Below are 19,165 nucleotides of genomic sequence, written 5' to 3'. Positions count from 1 at the left end.
AGGGGAGGACAAGCGCGCATCCCGCCCGTCCGCGCGATGTCCGTTTCACCCCAAAAGCGGCCCAAGCTTGGGCCGAGGATGGGTCGAAACCGAACATAAAACGGACAAAAGTTCATTTGCGCCCGCGCGCTGGGTCGTCTGTTTTGTCCGTTTTGCACCGAACAGACACACCCAGATAGGATGGGGTCGCGCGCTGGAGTTGGCCTAAGGTAGGAACAACCCTGCTTGGGTGTTTGCAGCTTGTGCATCTTCTTGTCAGCCACTCATCTGGCAAACTCTGATGGAATTCCATGCTTCCCATACACAAGGAGCCATCCAAACCTGAACCAATAACAACGCTCAGTATGGAGTCAGGTTTCTAAGGAGCCATCCAAATCTGAAAATCTGCTTAAAGCATCCCTGCCCACACCATCTACTTTGCTCTTTTTAGCCTACAAATAAATAGACGCTTTAAAAAGAAAACATCGCAGAGAAAGATAACACGCCCCGTAGCTACCAGGAAAAAAATGTAATGCATTTTTGCATCTAGCTAGTACGAAATTTAGAGGGTGGGGCAGGGTGCAGAGGGTATATAGAACAAAAACTCTGTTCACTAGTGAGGAGTCCTCAGAAGTGGCTGAAATTTCTTTTCAAGTATTTCACGGACTGCATTCCAGCCTCAAAAAAAGCACACGAGAACAAATGAAGGCGCATGAATCACAGAAATGAAACAAAAAAGTTCATTATCATGTCATAATGGAGGGGGAGAACTGTTTGATGAAGAAACCAAACAGTGCATCATCTAAGGCCTTGCTCCTCCTTGGAAAGCTCAATGCCTGCACAAATGAGAACTAGAAGAGAATGAACCGACGCCGATTAGACCAAAAACGAAGCTACATTCATAAGATATAAGATCAACTGGTTTAGGTACTATTTGAAAATTCAGAGAACTGATATGATATAATCCCTCCGTCCGAAAAAGCTTGTCCTAAGTTTGTCCTTCAAATGGATGTATCTAGCACTAACTTAGTGCTAGATCCATTTGAGGGACAAGTTTTTTCGGACGGAGGGAGTACAACATAGAAGACTTATTTTGACGCGTCACGACCAAAGGTGCGGTCAGTGGTATGAAACAAGACAACTTTGACTTGAACATTATGAAAGCTAATAACATATACTTTGTTTTACTTCAGTAGGCTCTACATTGTTTTTGAATTTGCAAAAAGAGTGACTATTGATGGCATGACCTTGTTGTGTCAATAACAGTAATAGCTCAGTAGAGTAACAAATTAAAACATCATTGAAGGTACAGGTATTGCTAATTCAAACCAGAACAGAATGAACTGCTATTGATAGACAAAAATAAAGATAATTATATCCAGGCTCCACTCATATTATGTACCTCGAAGTATGAGTAATTATATTGGGGCTCTACTAATTATATACTCCCTCCGTCCGAAAAAGTTTGTCCCTCAAATGGATGTATCTAGCATCAAGTTAGTGCTAGATACATCCATTTGAGGACAAGCTATCACTTAGAGTACTGACCTTTTTCATTTTCAAGAAGGAAAACCATTGTTCTACGCAGGTTAACCAACTGGGTAAAAACATGCAAATCGCTTGATGTGCTGCTTTGTTTGTCAGTTCATAATGAAGGATAGACCACATTAAGATTTAAGAATCATCACCCCAAAAACATATGAATAGGAGACTACGAGGCCCCTTGCTTCAAAAGTTCTTCACCTTATAACGCTGCGTGGGCCAGGTAAACAAGAAGCGCTCCATTTCTGAATTATTCAGTGTGTGTGCAGTAGCAACAAAAGCACAATAATCTAAAAAACTAAATCAATTGGAGGCCTAAAAAATAAACTCTTGTACTAAACCACGGCTATAGGAAGAGTGCACAACGAAGAATCCACAGCTATGTGTGCATCCCAGTTACATCGCCGGAGGACCGCTAAGATGTCGGTTAACTGAACCAAGCCTCGGTTCCAACAGAAAGCAGAGTTGCTGCTGAAAAAGTCTACCAAGAACAATCGAGTATGGCAAAAAATCCCTACAGACTAAAGGAGGCAGACCCACACTCCTCTCAGCCTAGCGTGGAAGCGTATCAAAGCATTCAATCAGGCGCCAAAAATTGCCGATAGCTCGCTGTACTGCGGGAAAGACCAACAATAGCCGGTGCCATTGCTGATCGGCTGTGTGGTGAGCTTGGATGTGACGTGGTCGGGCGAGAAGCAACCGTAGCTGTCCAGCGTCGATGCCTCACTGACTTGTGACGACTCTGGTGTGGCCCAATCTTGGCCAGGGAGGAGGAAGGTGGTGTCATAGGAGGAGGTAAGGGCGGACGGCTGGAAGGCCCAAGCGCCGGTGTTATCTCTCAAGGGTGTCGTAGCATTGTAGCTGCTCAGCTCGGAGGTGGCTGGTGAGACGAAGCCATAATTGCCCAGTAGTGCCGTCGACGTGTCGCTCAGGTCCGAATTCACTGGCATCGGCATGGGCCAATCTTGGGCGGGGCGGAGGAAGGTGGTGCGGTCGAAGGTCAGGGCGTGGTCGGCGCCATGGAGAAGCTGGGAATCAGCGGTGTGGCTGTGTGTGCTATGCGTACCGGCGGTTCTTGCGGCTCCTCTGGTTCTTGCTCTGCCTGCGGCCGCTCGACTGAAAGCAAGAACGCTTCTTGAATCCCCGATGTAGCAAACAGTGCGGGCGGATTTGGTGCGGCAGGAGGCGGACGGAACTGCAGGCATCGCCTCACGCGGGCCGAGGAACCCTCGACGGGGCGCTCGTCCGCGGCCGCCGCCTTCCTCTTGGATCCCGACATCGACGACGACCCAGACGAAATCGTCTTCGAGGCGGACCGGCCGGCACGACGCTTCTGGTAGATTTTGCAGAGGACGGGCATGGCCTCGCCGCGGCGGGGTTCTTGTTGGCTGAACTCGAGCATCAGCCAGCCGTTCTTGGGCTCGTAGGTGAAGGATTGGCGGTACCCGACGACGGCGCCGCCCCCGTCGAGCACGACGCACCGCGCCTTCTCCGAATGCCAGATGCCGACTCCACCCGCGACGGCGCGGCACCTGCGGGTGTCCCGGCTGCTCTGGGCCCGCACGGAGGTGAAGAAGTACCACTCCCTGCCCTCGCCGTCGCTCCTCGCCGAGGCGGAGAGGAGGCCGGTGACGAGCGCGGCGGGCTCGGCCGCGTACACGTCCGCGTTGTGGATGTACCGGGCGTCGGCGGCGGGGAGCGAGGACCCGGAGATCTTGCGCTGGAGGTGGATTGTTATAAAATCGGCGTCGCCGGGGGCAAAGATGAGGCCACGGGGCCAGTCGGGGGCACGCGGGGACGCCATGAGAGGAGGAGGGACGGAGCTAGCCAGCTAGGGTTTGACGGCGCGTGCGCGGGAGAGGGATGGAAAGAAGAGGGGATCTGCGCGATCCAAAGCCTTTTCTTTTGAAATTTGTTTTTTTTTTTGAGATGTTTTGAAATTTGGTTCGGGGACGAGAGAACGCGTGCGAAAGTGAAAACGGGGAGAGCGGTGACGTAGGTGAGCTCGGTTCGTTTTGTTAGTTTTTTCTTTCTTTCTTTTTGGAAATCTTATTATCCGTCTGACATTCTCAGGGAAGTCCCAGCGAACGCCCCAGCCACCGTTCGATTCTTTTGCATGAATCTTGAAGCAGTTTACTCAACACTTGGCTCTGTATGCTTTCTACCGCGAATACCCTCACACCACAGGAGGCTTATCCTCTCACCCCCGCGCGCCGCAAACTTCAGTCCTCATTTCACCCATCCCTTCTTCTCCTCCTCGACGGCGACGCGGCAGGGCAATGGTGGCGCGGGCACCTCATACACGACGACGACACGACATGGCAACGTTGGTGCGGCGAGAGGCTACGGTGGCACGACACCTCGACGTATCAGAGTGGCTCCCGCGGGAGGGGTGGGGGTCCAGCCAGGGTTACAAGGGGGCCGTTAGGCTCCTCCCCTTCTCCGTCGTCGTCGCCACCGCCTACCAGGCAGCAACCTCGCTGTCACATCCCATATTTTTCCCAAATCTGGTATGTTCAATTTTCCATAGGGAATTAAAATTTTCCAAAAATTGTTTGACATTGACAGCAATTTGCCATTGTTGCTTGCTAGTCAACTAACATTGCCTAGAAAAAATGCTTGATGATTGACTTGTTTGCCTTGTTTGATCACCTAGAGGGTTCAGGTCCTATGGCCACATTTGAAACCCTTGTTTGAGATTTAGGAAAGTAGAATGAACCCCAAAAGGTTTAGTGAATAATTTTGAATTCCAAAATTGGGTAACAACTAAAATATTTATTTGGGCATAAGATTATCCATAGAAGTCCCATATAGTATTCAAGCCCAAATTTCGAAAAATGGTTGAAAATGGATTGATGTTGGAATCAATTGAAAAATCAAAAGGGGAAATATTTATAAGGGCTTTGCATTGTTTGGCAGGAAAAGTAATTGCCATAAGTCTAGATGAATGTTGGACCTTCTGTTAATATTCTAATTCGATTCAAAACATATTTGTTTTAAAACCAACCTGAAGTTCAAAAGGAAATTAAAACAGAAAGGAAAATACAGTGACAAAAGTTATTTTCCTAAAAAGAGCAAATAAAATGTTCACATGCCCAGAAATATTCCATTTGGAATTTAGAGAAAGTTTGTTTTTGAATGAAAGTTTGTAACTACCTGGGCTGTGCCCATGAGGTGTGCGTGAGTGGCCTGCTGGGCCGGCCCACTGTGGCCTGTAATGATATCTACTTATAGGCTAGTGTCAGGAGAGGAGGACATCGAACTGTAAAACTGAATATCGTTATTCCTAATCCCAAGCCTTCCTCTGTGCTTCTTCTTCCTCTCCAAGCTATTTCCCCTCTGTCTCCACCTACCACATCCTGGCGTGATGCAAGGAGTTGTTGCGATCCCGTAGCATCTGGTACTCAAAGCCCAAATCGATCTGCGTCCTCTGATCCAAGAAATTTTTCGCGATCTTCAAATCAATCCATCGATCAGCTCCTAATTCCAGGCAAAGGTGCGGATCCCCTCGGGTGATTCTGCGAAAAACACTTCGGTGTACCTGCGTCGGGTCGAGCAGATCGATCGGCAGCAACGGCGCGCTCCAACAAACCGACCCTCTCTGCGCGGATGGCGACGGCAGAGCTCTCCCTGGCGGACCTACAGAAATGGGTGCAGGCCACAATCCAGCAGAGCAAGGGGTCTCAGATGCGGGGACGGCCACATCGGAGAGGGTGACCGAGCTCCAGGACTCGCTCGACAAGTACGCATCCTCGTCCGCCAAGGCGTTCGATGCGCTGGCGCAGACGACCACGGCCGCGCTGGGCCGTACGGAGGCCACCCTCAGCCGCGTCCTCATCGCCAACAATTCACTTGACGCAGCGATGGCGGAGATGAAGCGCGCGCTCGATGGAGTGGTACATCGAGTGGACCAGTTGGAGAGAGCCCCAGCAACGGGCCCTGCACCACCACCACCACCGCAACGCTTCGGGCCACTGCGCACGGAGGGACAGAGCAGCCTGCAAGCGCCGCAGGCGACGGATCTGCGGGGGCCTCGTCAGAATCGTCCCCAACTACATGCTGGTGAGCTATCTCAGACCCGACCCGCAGCCAGCGAGTACTTCTCGGATGATCAGGAAGATCCAGATCGCTCCACGGAGTACGGGCACCGATCGCATCACAACAGATACAAACCACGCATTCCTCGGTCTGAATTTCCTAAGTTTGATGGGGAGGATCCTAAATGGTGGAAACAGCAGTGTGAGAAGTACTTCTGGATGTACAATGTGCAGCAGGATGTATGGGTCGATTTTGCAACAATGCATTTTGCAGGCAATGCAGCGCGTTGGCTTCAGACTTACGAAGCCATGCACACAATTGACAGTTGGGCAGCCTTGTGTGTTGCAGTGTTTGCCAAATTCAACAGAAGCAAATACACCAGAGACATTGATATATTCTTCGCCCTGAAGCAGACTGACACAGTGGATGAGTATGCCCACCTCTTCGAAGAGCACATGCACAAGATGCTGGTCTATAATCAATCTTACAATGAGACGTTCTTCATCAACCGTTTTGTTCAAGGTCTCAAACCAGGAATAAGAGCACCTGTGAAGCTACAGCAGCCAAGCACAGTGGATTTGGCTTACTCTCTGGCACAAACACAAGAAGCACTCCTGGTCGAAGACACATCTAAATTTAGCAAGAAGTGGGAGCCGCGGTTCAGTTCCAAACCATATGTGCATCAGGGTATAATGGGCGCCTCACCAGCTGATAAACGGTCAGAAGAGCCAGCTAAGGTGCCGGACAAAGTTGACACACTCAGAGCTCAGTGTAGGGCAAGAGGAGAATGCTTTAAGTGTGGGGAAAAATATGGTCCGGGACACAAATGCCCCAGCAAGGTGCAATTACATGTGATGGAAGAATTGTGGGATGCCTTGCAGGTGTCTGAATTAGCTTCTAGTGAGTCTGACAGCGAGCAAATGGTCTCTCCACCTGCAGAGAAGGACATCGACGATTGTATGAAACTGTCGGTGCAAGCAGCCACAGGCACATCTTCTAAAGAGAGCATTAAGTTGCAAGGCATGGTGGGAAAACGTCAGCTCTTAATACTGGTAGATTCAGGCAGTTCTACCAACTTCATTAGAGCTGATTTGGCAAAAGAACTCAAGTGCACAACTGAAGAAATCCCTACAGCAACTGTAACTGTGGCAAATGGAGGCACTCTGCTCTGTAATACTCAAGTGCCAAACCTACAGTGGTTTTGTCAAGGAAACACCTGCAATACTCAGTTCAAAGTGCTTCCCTTAGGCACTTATGATATCATATTAGGAATGCAGTGGCTGGAAACAATGAGTCCTATGTGGGTTGACTGGAGAAAGAAGGTCATGAGGTTTAAGTACCAAGGAGCAAGAATCACCCTCAGAGGAGTTAAAGATAAACTCAACTCCTGCACAGCTATTTCTAGAAAACACTTACAAGGCCTCCTCAATACTGGAGCAGTTGAGCAAGTAATCCACCTTTGTCATATGGCAGAGAAACCTATGTCAGAAACCTGCATTCCACCTGAAGTTCAGCCACTTCTTGACAAGCATCAGCAATTGTTCACTACTCCTGACTCCCTTCCTCCCCATAGGGAATTTGACCATAAGATACCTCTGTTACCTGGAGCAAAACCTGTGAATGTTAAACCATACAGGTATAATCCCATGCAAAAACAGGAGATAGAAAACACAAGTGACCACCATGCTCAATCAAGGAGTTATACAGCATAGCACCAGTTCCTTTACTTCCCCTGTGCTGCTGGTCAGAAAGAAAGATGGCACCTGGAGATTCTGTGTAGATTATAGAATGCTCAACTCAGTTACAATGCAACATAAATATCCCATGCCTGTTGTGGAGGAACTGCTGGACGAATTAGCAGGAGCAAAATACTTCACAAAGTTGGATTTAAGAGCTGGCTATCATCAGATCAGATTGGTTGAGGGGGAGGAACACAAAACTGCTTTCAAAACCCATCATGGCCTGTATGAATTCAAAGTCATGCCATTTGGGTTAACCAATGCCCCTGCAACTTTTCAAGCTGCCATGAATATACTGTTTGCACTGTTACTGAGAAAATGTGTCCTCGTTTTTATGGATGATATCCTTATATATAGTGCAACTTTGGAAGAGCACCTGCAACACTTGGAAGAAGTCTTCACCATTCTGCACGAAAACCAACTATATGTCAAGCTGAGCAAGTGTTCTTTTGCCCAGCAGGAATTGGAATACCTTGGTCATGTAATCAGTGCAGCAGGAGTTCAGACTGACCCTGCTAAAATCTCAGCTGTTAGAGATTGGCCAGTACCAACAAATGTGAAGCAAGTGAGAGGGTTTCTAGGCCTTACTAGATATTATAGAAGGTTCATGAAACACTATGGAATTATCAGCAGGAGCCTCTCTGATTTGCTCAAAAAGGATGCAGTGTTCACCTGGACACCTACTACAGAAGCTGCATTTCAGAGCCTGAAAACTGCCTTAGCCCAAGCTCCTGTACTAGCTCTGCCTGATTTCAAGAAAACCTTCATGATTGAAACTGACGCCAGCAACAATGGAATTGGGGCAGTATTAATGCAAGAAGGGCACTCCATTTCCTATCTAAGCAAAGCACTGGGCCCCAAGGCTCAAGCACTCTCCACCTATGAGAAAGAGTGTTTAGCTGTCATTCTTGCTGTGGATAAATGGAGAAGTTATCTGCAGCATGCCCCATTTACATTGGCAACAGACCATAGGAGTCTGACACACTTGCAAGATCAAAAAATCAGTAGTCCCATGCAACAGAAAGCACTATTGAAGTTACTGGGCCTGAGGTATAATATACTATACAAAAAAGGATAGGAAAATACAGCAGCTGATGCTCTCTCAAGATCACCTTCTCCTAGTGAGCTGCATACAATTTCCTTCTGCACACCTAAGTGGTTGGCTGTGGTCTCTGAAGGATATCAGCAACATGAGGAAGACAAACAATTGCTTCAAGAACTAGCTCTCTCGGGCTCAAATGACAAGGGATATGTGTTGCATCAAGGTATCATCAGATACAAGGACAGAGTGTGGTTAGGTCATAACACTGAGGCTCACAAAGCAATTGTGTTATCCTTACATGCCAGTGGAGTGGGAGGTCACTCAGGGTTCCAGGGTACTTACCAAAGAATCAAAGCCTTGTTTGCCTGGCCTGCTATGAAGCAAGATATTCAGAGCTATGTGAAAGAGTGCACTGTGTGTCAACAAGCAAAAGCTGAACATGTTAGGAAACCTGGCTTGCTCAGCCCTCTGCCAGTACCTAAAGAAGCATGGAACTTGGTTACTATGGATTTTATTGGAGGCCTGCCCAAGAGCAAAAAATTTGACACTATTTTGGTGGTCATTGACAAGTTTAGCAAGTATGGCCATTTCCTCCCTCTGGCTCATCCATTCACTGCTCTCCAAGTAGCACAACTTTAATTGGACAATGTGTACAAACTCCACGGCCTTTCTATGGTGATAGTCACCGATCGAGATCCTATCTTCACAAGCACTTTGTGGCAAGAGCTGTGCAAATTAACTGACACAAAAATGAATATGAGTTCTGCAAGTCATCCAGAAACTGATGGTCAGTCTGAGAAACTCAACCAGTGTTTGGAAACATTTCTCCAATGCATGGTACACTCTGCCCCAAAGAAATGGGCTTATTGGCTGCCACAAGCAGAGTACTGGTACAACACTAACTACCACTCAGCGCTGGGCAAAACACCATTTCAAGTCCTCTATGGATATCAACCCAGACACTTGGGTGTTGCAAATCTTCAGAGCTCGCTATCATCTGATCTGTCAGGCTGGTTAGCAGAACGCAACCTGATGCAAGGCCTGATCAGAGAGCACCTGTTGCGTGCTCAACAGCGCATGAAAGCACAAGAGGATAAACACCGGTCAGATAGGCAGTTTGCAGTAGGGGAATGGGCATACCTAAAACTTCAGCCCTATGTGCAACAATCAGTAGTCCGAAGATCCAATCACAAGCTCGGATTCAAATACTTTGTCCCTTACCAGATTTTGGAAAAAGTGGGTGAAGTGGCTTACCGTCTTGCCCCGCCAGCGTCCAGCAAAATACATCCAGTGGTCCACGTCTCGCTATTGAAACCAGCATAGCCTCCAATGCAGAATGACAGCACCACTGATCTGGCTGCCCTTCAAATCTCAACACCATTGAATCCGGCTCAGGTATTACAGTCTCGTTTGGTGCAGGTAGGCGGACACACTCGGGCGCAAGTCAAGATTGCTTGGCGCGGCCTTCCTCTCCCGATGGCAACCTGGGAGTGGGCTTCACGCTGGCACCAGCGACAACGACAAGATGATGAACAGTACGAGGGCGTCCTGGTTCTCAAGGGGAGGGCATGTAACGACCTGGGCTGTGCCCATGAGGTGTGCGTGAGTGGCCCACTGTGGCCTGTAATGATATCTACTTATAGGCTAGTGTGAGGAGAGGAGGACATCGAACTGTAAAACTGAATATCGTTATTCCTAATCCCAAGCCTTCCTCTGTGCTTCTTCTTCCTCTCCAAGCTATTTCCCCTCTGTCTCCACCTACCACATCCTGGCGTGACGCAAGGAGTTGTTGCGATCCCGTAGCAGAAATATTCCATTTGGAATTTAGAGAAAGTTTGTTTTTGAAAGAAAACCAAATCCAAAATCAAATGGAAACAACGGAAGAACAGAAAAAGATAAAAAATTGAAAAAAGGGGGGCCACCCAGCCAAGCCACCCCGGCCCAGCTACCCAACCCACTAGCGTGCATTTCTCTCTCTCTCTTCTCTCTTCTCTCTTCTCTCTCTCGCTGACGCGTGGGACCCACCCACATCGTCCCCAACCTCCCGACGCGCCCACAACCTCGCTCGCAACCGATGCGCCCCCTCACCCATGTCGCACGTCCATGTGCTCTCCGTGCACTCCCGAGCCCGTGGTAGTGTCCTATAAATTCCCCTTGACCCCTTCTTCATTTCCCCTCTCTCTCCCCTCAACATCGCCGGCAGGCTGCTCCATCATGCACCCCCTAGCTCCGCCATTGTCCTAACTGCCTCTAGCCAAATTCCGGTAGGCACGGCCCATCCCAAGCCGCGTCGTTGCCACCAGGAGATCCACCGCACATCGTTGAGTCTCAAAGGCATTGTCCGTGCGCCCGTGGACCTCTAGAGCAGCGAGTTAATTGGAGGCCAAAGCTCCCCGCCGCCCCGCCATTGCTCCCGGTGAGGTAAGCTTGCGCCCATCCAGCACACCATGTACATCGTCTTTCTCTTGCTTGTGCACATCTCCTGGTCCACTTGGCTCATCCAGAGGAGCTCGCTTTGGAGAAATCCGCCATTACCTAAGAGCCCTGATGCACGTGTGATCTTCAGTGACCATGCTGACGTCGATTGTCGTCGTCCATGAGGCCGACCAACACCACCGCTGTCCTCCCCATGATCTGCCACGTCCATCTATGCCCATCGCCACCCTGGAGACTGCCGGAGCGCCGTTTCCGATGAGATCCATGAGCTACATCGCCGCGTTCGATTTTCTGACAGAACTTCGGTGACGTAACCACCTCGAGGTGAGTCGATCTATTTCTGGCCTTTGGATTCAGATCAAACATTCCACATGCACTCACTTGCGTGAATCGGTACGGGGCAATCACATTGCGCCACGTGGCCCTGCCTTATCCACATGACTTCATTTTAGTTTAATTAATTGGTAGTTTTGCAGGAAAAACCCCTGTAACTTAGAAACTGTTGGGGAACATGGTAATTTAAAAAAAACCTACGATCATGCAAGATCTATCTAGGTGATGCATAGCAATGAGGGGAGAGTTTATCCACGTACCCTCGTAGACCGAAAGCGGAAGCGTTATGTAACGCGGTTGATGTAGTCGAACATCTTCCGATCCAACCGATCAAGTACCGAACGCACGACACCTCCGCGATCTGCACACGTTTAGCTCGGTGACGTCCCTCGAACTCTAGATCCATCTGAGGCCGAGGAGAGTTCCGTCAGCATGACGGCGCGGTGACAGTGATGATGAAGTTACCGGCACAGGGCTTCGCCTAAGCACTACGACGATACGACCGAGGTGGAAAACTGTGGAGGGGGGCACCGCACACGACTAAAGATCAACTTGTGTGTCTATGGGGTGCCCCCCTCCCCCGTATATAAAGGAGGAGGAGGGGCCGGCCCCACCACAAGGGGCGCGCCCAAGGGGGGGAGTCCTACTCCAAGTAGGAGTAGGTTTCCCCCTTTCCTAGTCCAACTAGGAGGAGAAGGAAGGAGAGGGAGAGGGAGAGGGAAAGAGGGGCCTCACCCCCTCCCTTGTCCTATTCGGACTCCCCTTGGGGGGCGCCACCTCCTGGTGCGGCCCTCTCTCTCCCCTATCGGCCCACTAAGGCCCATTACTACCCGGGGGGTTCCGGTAACACTCCGGTATTATCCGAAACTTCTCTGAAACACTTCCGGTGTACGAACATTGCCATATGATAACCCACAAGTATAGGGGATCGCAATAGTTTTCGAGGATAGAGTATTCAACCCAAGTTTATTGATTCGACACAAGGGGAGCCAAAGAATATTCTTAAGTATTAGCAGTTGAGTTGTCAATTCAACCACACCTGGATAACTTAGTATCTGCAGCAAAGTATTTAGTAGCAAAGTAGTATGATAGTAATGGTAACAGTGGCAAAAGTAAAGATAGCAATTTTGTAGTAATTGTAACAGTAGCAACGGAAAAGTTAATAAGAAAAGCACAATATGTGAAAAGCTCGTAGGCATTGGATCAGTGATGGATAATTATGTCGGATGCGATTCCTCATGTAATAGCTATAACATAGGGTGACACAGAACTAGCTCCAGTTCATCAATGTAATGTAGGCATGTATTCCGAATATAGTCATACGTGCTTATGGAAAAGAACTTGCATGACGTCTTTTGTCCTACCCTCCCGTGGCAGTGGGGTCCTAGTGGAAACTAAGGGATATTAAGGCCTCCCTTTAATAGAGTATGGGACCAAAACATTAACACATAGTGAATACATGAACTCCTCAAACTACGGTCATCACCGAGAAGTATCCCGATTATTGTCACTTCGGGGTTGTCGGATCATAACACATAATAGGTGACTATAGACTTGCAAGATAGGATCAAGAAATCACATATATTCATGAAAACATAATAGGTTCAGATCTGAAATCATGGCACTCGGGCCCTAGTGACAAGCATTAAGCATAGCAAAGTCATAGCAACATCAATCTCAGAACATAGTGGATACTAGGGATCAAACCCTAACAAAACTAACTTGATTACATGGTAAATCTCATCCAACCCATCACCGTCCAGCAAGCCTACGATGGAATTACTCACGCACGGCGGTGAGCATCATGAAATTGGTGATAGAGGATGGTTGATGATGACGACGACGACGAATCCCCCTCTCCGGAGCCCCGAACGAACTGCAGATCAGCCCTCCCGAGAGAGATTAGGGCTTGGCGGCGGCTCCGTATCGTAAAACGCGATGAACCTTTCTCTCTAATTTTTTTCTCCGCAAAACGGAATATATAGAGTTGGAGTTGATGTCGGTGGAGCATCAGGGGGCCCACGAGACAGGGGGCGCGCCCCCACCCTCGTGGACAGGGTGTGGGCCCCCTGACCTTGATTCTTTCGCCAGTATTTTTTATATTTTCCAAAATTTATCTCCATGGATTTTCATGTCATTCCGAGAACTTTTGTTTTCTGCATAATAAACAACACCATGGGAGTTCTGCTGAAAACAGCGTCAGTCCGGGTTAGTTTCATTCAAATCATGCAAGTTAGAGTCCAAAACAAGGGCAAAAGTGTTTGGAAAAGTAGATACGTTGGAGACGTATCACCATCCAATATGTCAATCTTTATGTCTCAACCATTTTGAGACTCCTCGTCATGTCCGCGATGTCATCGGAACTCCGAACAACCTTTGGTATATCAAATCACATAAACTCATAATACCAATCGTCATCGAACATTAAGCGTGCGGACCCTACGTGTTCGAGAACTATGTAGACATGACCGAGACATGTCTCCGGTCAATAACCAATAGCGGAACCTGGATGCTTATATTGGTTCCTACATATTCTACAAAGATCTTTATCGGTCAAACTGCATAACAACATACGTTGTTCCCTTTGTCATCGGTATGTTACTTGCCTGAGATTCGATCTTCGGTATTATCATACCTAGTTCAATCTCGTTACCGGCAAGTCTCTTTACTTGTTCCGTAATACTTCATCCCGCAACTAACTCATTAGTCACAATGCTTGCAAGGCTTATAGTGATGAGTATTACCGAGAGGGCCTAGAGATACCTCTCCAAAACACGGAGTGACAAATCCTAATCTCGATCTATGCCAACCCAACAAACACCTTCGGAGGCACTTGTATAGCACATTTATAGTCACCCATTTACGTTGTGACGTTTGGTAGCACACAATGTGTTCCTCCGGTATTCAGGAGTTGCATAATCGCATAGTTTGAGGAACTTGTATAAGTCATGAAGAAAGTAGTAGCAATGAAACTATAACAATCATAATGCTAAGCTAACGGATGGGTTATGTCCATCACATCATTCTCCTAATGATGTGATCCCATTCATCAAATGACAACACATGTCTATGGTTAGGAAACATAACCATCTTCGATTAACGAGCTAGTCAATTAGAGGCATACTAGGGACTATATGTTTTGTCTATGTATTCACACATGCACTAAGTTTCCGGCTAATACAATTCTAGCATGAATAATAAACATTTATCATGAAATAAGGAAATAAATAATAACTTTATTATTGCCTCTAGGGCATATTTCCTTCAGAAACATCATAACTTTTTTTTGTAAGTCCAAAAATGGTGATATTTTTGCTAAATGATCCTTATGAATAGAACTTTCACCTAGACTAATAAATTTAGAATTTGAATAGTTTAGAATTTGAATTTTAACAACATGAATTTAAATTTAAATATGTCATAACTTGCTCATTTATAAATCCAAATTAATTGATTCTTTTTTGCAAAATGGACCTAGTGAAATGTAGTTTTAACTTAGCTTATTGTAGTTTAATTTTAAATAATTTAAGCTTTGAGTTTAAATATAGTTTAGCAGTAGCCATAATTCAAATAGTATGAAGACCTAATTTAGTTTAACCTTGTAAAAAAATTAATGGCATAATTAGTTTGCAACATAGTTTAGAATCCTACAATTTGACTAGTAAATATTCTTGCATTTATAGTGACTATAGGATTCCATTATTATTTTGTTTCAGTTCAATGTTAATTTGGCTATAATTTTAAACCTAGTATTTATTTGGAGTTAATAATTGACTCTAGGGAATTAAACTTAATTTATGTTTAGTTTGAACTAAACTAAGACTTGGGTATGATTTGAACTTAGTGAATGATCTTGGATTTTATTGACTTAGTCTAAACTTGAATTAAGATAAATTAAACTAGTAATTGTTTTGGGTTTGTCTTTGACTTTAGTAGAATAATTATAACCTCAATTTAATTAAAACCCGAGGGGGAATCTGGAAGAGTATTAATTAAAAAATATTTTAGTTTAAATTCAGAATGAGGTGAACCTTATTGAATTGTAAGGCGAACGAGGTTGTTGATGCCAAATAGCTTGTGTGCATTCAAAGTCATGAAAGGCCAACAAGTTTGGATTGCCATTCAAACTTAAACATGGACTTGGTTATCCATTGTCATAGAACATGACTCCAGTTGGAGGATTCCTTTTGATAATTCTGGCAACCACAACTTGGCATCACATACTCCTTATGTGATAAACGCTTTTGCTATTAAAACTTGCATGTGAACCGTTATGTCACATGTATTCCAAGTGACAACCACTGTTGTTTTCCAAACTCTTAATAGTTAACGCTGACACATGATCTCATAACACAATGACACTAACAATCATGCACTGCACTTGTTGCATGTGGGTTTTGTATTGTATGCTTTTTTATGATTACTCTTTAGTTACATTAGATTGTACGGAGAGCGAAGCATAAATCGATCAAGATTGTGACATTGGAAAATCCTCAATACCAGGCAAGTGGAACCTTTGATCATTATCGCCTATTGTTTTGTTGCATGTAGTACTTTCCAAATAGGACTGAATGTTAGGAATGCTAAATTCTGCAACACCTAGTAGTTGAAAACTTAGGTCCATCTACCTTGTCTTGTAACCATCGTGTTGTCTCTTAGATGCTATTACGTGGGTTGGGATCAACACCTATTTTTAAAGGTTACTTTTGTATGACTACTTAATAACAACTTAATTAATGAATCATCTGGGCGGTGCTTCATTATTGGCTGGTGGTTAAAAGTTGTGTGGGAGACCACCTAGGTATCAAAGGGTTTGTACGAGTTCAAACTTGAGTAGCTCCCATGTGTAACTGTGAGTTAATATATATGGGCCTTGTCTTGACCAAGTCAATTGTGAGAACCCCTTCAGCTAAGCAGCAAATGTAGTTAGGGTAGGGTGGACTGGGTTGGCCATTGGATGTGGGCTACCACTTTCCAAAAGTCTCGCTTGGTATACCTGGCTAATTCCCAAGTGAAGTTTATTAGCATGATGGTGTGATTGGGAATCATAGGTAAAGTACACAAACCTCTCGAGAGTGTATCTCTACTTCTAATGGAGCACTTGGTGAATAGTCCGCGCGATTTATTTTCGCTGGTTTATTTTTGTCATCCTCCCACCATCTTTTTTTTTGTCATCCTACCACCTCTGCTCTACCCTCCATCGAAATAAACCGGTGAAAAAAACCCCTGGGATCGATCCCTCGTTCACACAGCAGATCGATCTCCGCCGCCGCCCGATCGCACGCCCTATCCACCCCTACGCCCAGTCCGCGACGGATCCATCCCTGTGAGATCCAAGATCGCCGCCGCCAAGGTCCAAGATCGCCGCCATCGACCTCTGAGATCGCCATCCCTTTCTATTTCTGGTTCGCTGGCCTCTCTCCCTTTTCCCAATCTCTCTCTCTTTTGTGCGCGTGCATCGCTGCCGGCGTCCACTACTGGCCGCCTCCGCCGTCGATCCATGGCGCTACCGATGGACTTCTTGCCGGCCGCAACCTCGACGATCCTTCTCTCCATGCGCCACTGCTTCCCTTGCGTTGCAGCCGCCCCACGATCTCCACCTCCGCAATGGCGTACGAGGCCTTCCCACATATGGCAGATCGATCTGAGACCCATGGCCGAGGTCGCCGATGCGCCCCACCGCGCCGTGCGTGGGGTCTCCACCTCCCCTCCCCATATTCGTCTCTCAGCCGGTGGCAGCGACGACTCAGAGTGGCACTGCTCCTCACCTATGCTCCGGCCGACGCCCTCTATCCCTCCTCCACCGGAGACAAAAGGAGGTGGGTTCAACTGGCAGAGCCGTGGGCGAGATTTCGTGTGAGCAGACGGAGCAGCCGTTGAGGTCCTGGTGAACCATGGCTGGAGCTGGAACAGAGAGGTAGGGAGGAGGAGATGAGGGGGACAAGGAAGGCGTCACGCTGGGAAGGAGATACGGAGGAGGATTAGGAGGAGGTGAAGGGGATCGTGGAGTACGTGGAGTTGCCGGTGGAGGCCAAGGTGTACGTCAGCAACCTGCCCTATGACGTCAACCGCGAGCACAGGTCTCCCTCTTAGCTTGCTACTTCTTTGCTGCTGCCGACAGTTAGCTGCTCCTCTGTATGCACACACACATTTTGGAATTGAGAGAGAATTACATGAAGCGATCTGGTCTGAATTCTACCGCTCCGAATTTCATATGTTCATCAACTGGGAAAATCTAAAAGTGGCAAAGGTTTATCTATATCCGTTTAAGTTATTTACACTATATTCAGAAAGTGTCTGCTATGTAAACTGAGCAACTATATTTAGAAAGATTCACCATTGCTATAGCATGGACATTTCTTGATGTGGTATCCATCTTTTTATGATTCTTTTATTTTTTATGACTATCGTTTCTTTGAATTCTTGTTATTTTGTATTTGTTTGCAGGATACGACATGGTGTATCTTGCCCAGTACATATCGATGCAACTTAAGAAAAGATCAGTCGGTCTGTAGCAAGAATTGGTAGTATGGAAGTTGTAATTTTTTAGATGCTCTGATGCAAGCTGTAGCAACAGGGATTTTACATGAATATGTTGGTATAATTATTATGGTAAATGTACAAAAAGGGGAATCTCTCTCCAAAATGTCTAATAGCTAGGCCTTAGACCTTCAGAGAAAGATTCAAGGAAGATAATGGACAAGTACATTGGTATGAACAGAAATATGATTGGGTCATTGATTTTAATAGAAAGTGCATACAAATTATCAGTTTTCCTGGTAAGCTGTACTATTATGCTACAGAATACACATAATTGGTTACAGATCAGTGGGCTACACATCAGGTTAGTTTTCTTCTACTGTCTCATGCCATTTTTATTGTTAAGAAATTGTTGTATGTGTATATGTTCTTTTTCTAATACACTAACACATAATTTCATGTTAAACACGCAGTTCTTGCCACATATATATCGTAAACTACCAAGATATCCCCCCTGCGAGGTTATTTAGAAAATGGAAGCTTTCATTACCCCTAATATTTTGAATTGCTTTCCTATAATTTTTGGCTCGCATTACTAATACTTCATATATTTCATCTTCGGAATTGTACGTGTGACTAATGATATATTTCATCATAGATGTTCAGTAGAATTCATCCAACAGACTCTTAAGTAATCTTTCCAAAGTATAGATATTGATCCTTATATAAATTTACTACTTAGAAATTACTCATAATTTCTCATCATGTTCTTGCTCTTAGCGGGTGATCAACGCACGGGCAAATGTCGCGGGACAGCCGAATATGAGTTTCACTCGGAGAGCTCGAACTTCTCCATCCGTGGCCGCAGCTGGTGCGGAACTGACGATTCGATCTAAATCAGCCAGTACTTGCCCTTCTGCTCCATGACAAATTCCTTCACAAGGTTAGTTCGCCATGGTTTCCATAGAACAGTGTTGATCACCCCTGCATGCATATCACAAGCAGAATTTGGGGATCGAACATAATTTTTACAATGTACAGTTGCAAAGTTGAAACTTTAAACCGAGATCCCTACATATATGCCTGTTATGTGTATGTGATCTAGAGCTGTCAATGGGGCTTCAATCTTCAGAAAAGTAGAGTTTCTGTAGTATGTTTCCAAACAGCTATGTCACACTTCTTTTTGTATAGAGCATGGTTAACTTAACATACAGGTGTTACACGATGTTGTGAACTGGACTCATCAAGTTACTTAGATCTGTTCTGTGTATTCTAGGAAAGCAGCTATGACAATGCTACTACCTCGGGGGGCGCAACTCAACTAATTTAAAGGAGGAGGGTTGTAAAACTGCAGAGCTCAGAACTTGGTCTTGCCAAAGATCGTTCAGTGATGAAGGAGACTATCCAGACAAGGACAATCGGCCTCCACTAACCGTACCGGTTGGACTGGTGTACAGGAATGCTTGTGCAATTCTCAGGTATAGGAATTCCTTTTCCATTAAACATTTTAATATTAGGGCAAGAAATGGCTGAGGAGTAGTATTGGAAAGATTGATCTGACTAGCTTATTTTGGCT

At 46.2% G+C, this 19,165-nt stretch overlaps 1 long non-coding RNA gene and 1 pseudogene across 1 annotated transcript; one reads left to right on the top strand and one right to left on the bottom strand.

Annotated features, from left to right (window-relative positions):
- Positions 1 to 622: 622 nt before the first annotated feature.
- Positions 623 to 3,407, bottom strand: LOC123069396 (uncharacterized; annotated as a pseudogene).
- A 12,787-nt stretch (positions 3,408 to 16,194) lies between these two features.
- Positions 16,195 to 17,885, top strand: LOC123065238 (uncharacterized). Its single transcript, XR_006430938.1, has 2 exons — positions 16,195 to 17,189; positions 17,557 to 17,885. It is a non-coding gene; the product is annotated as an uncharacterized lncRNA (long non-coding RNA).
- Positions 17,886 to 19,165: the final 1,280 nt, after the last annotated feature.

This window comes from Triticum aestivum, chromosome 3B (genome assembly GCF_018294505.1).
Source record: "Triticum aestivum cultivar Chinese Spring chromosome 3B, IWGSC CS RefSeq v2.1, whole genome shotgun sequence".
NCBI lineage: Eukaryota > Viridiplantae > Streptophyta > Magnoliopsida > Poales > Poaceae > Triticum > Triticum aestivum.
This window is presented reverse-complemented; position numbering and strand designations above follow the sequence as displayed.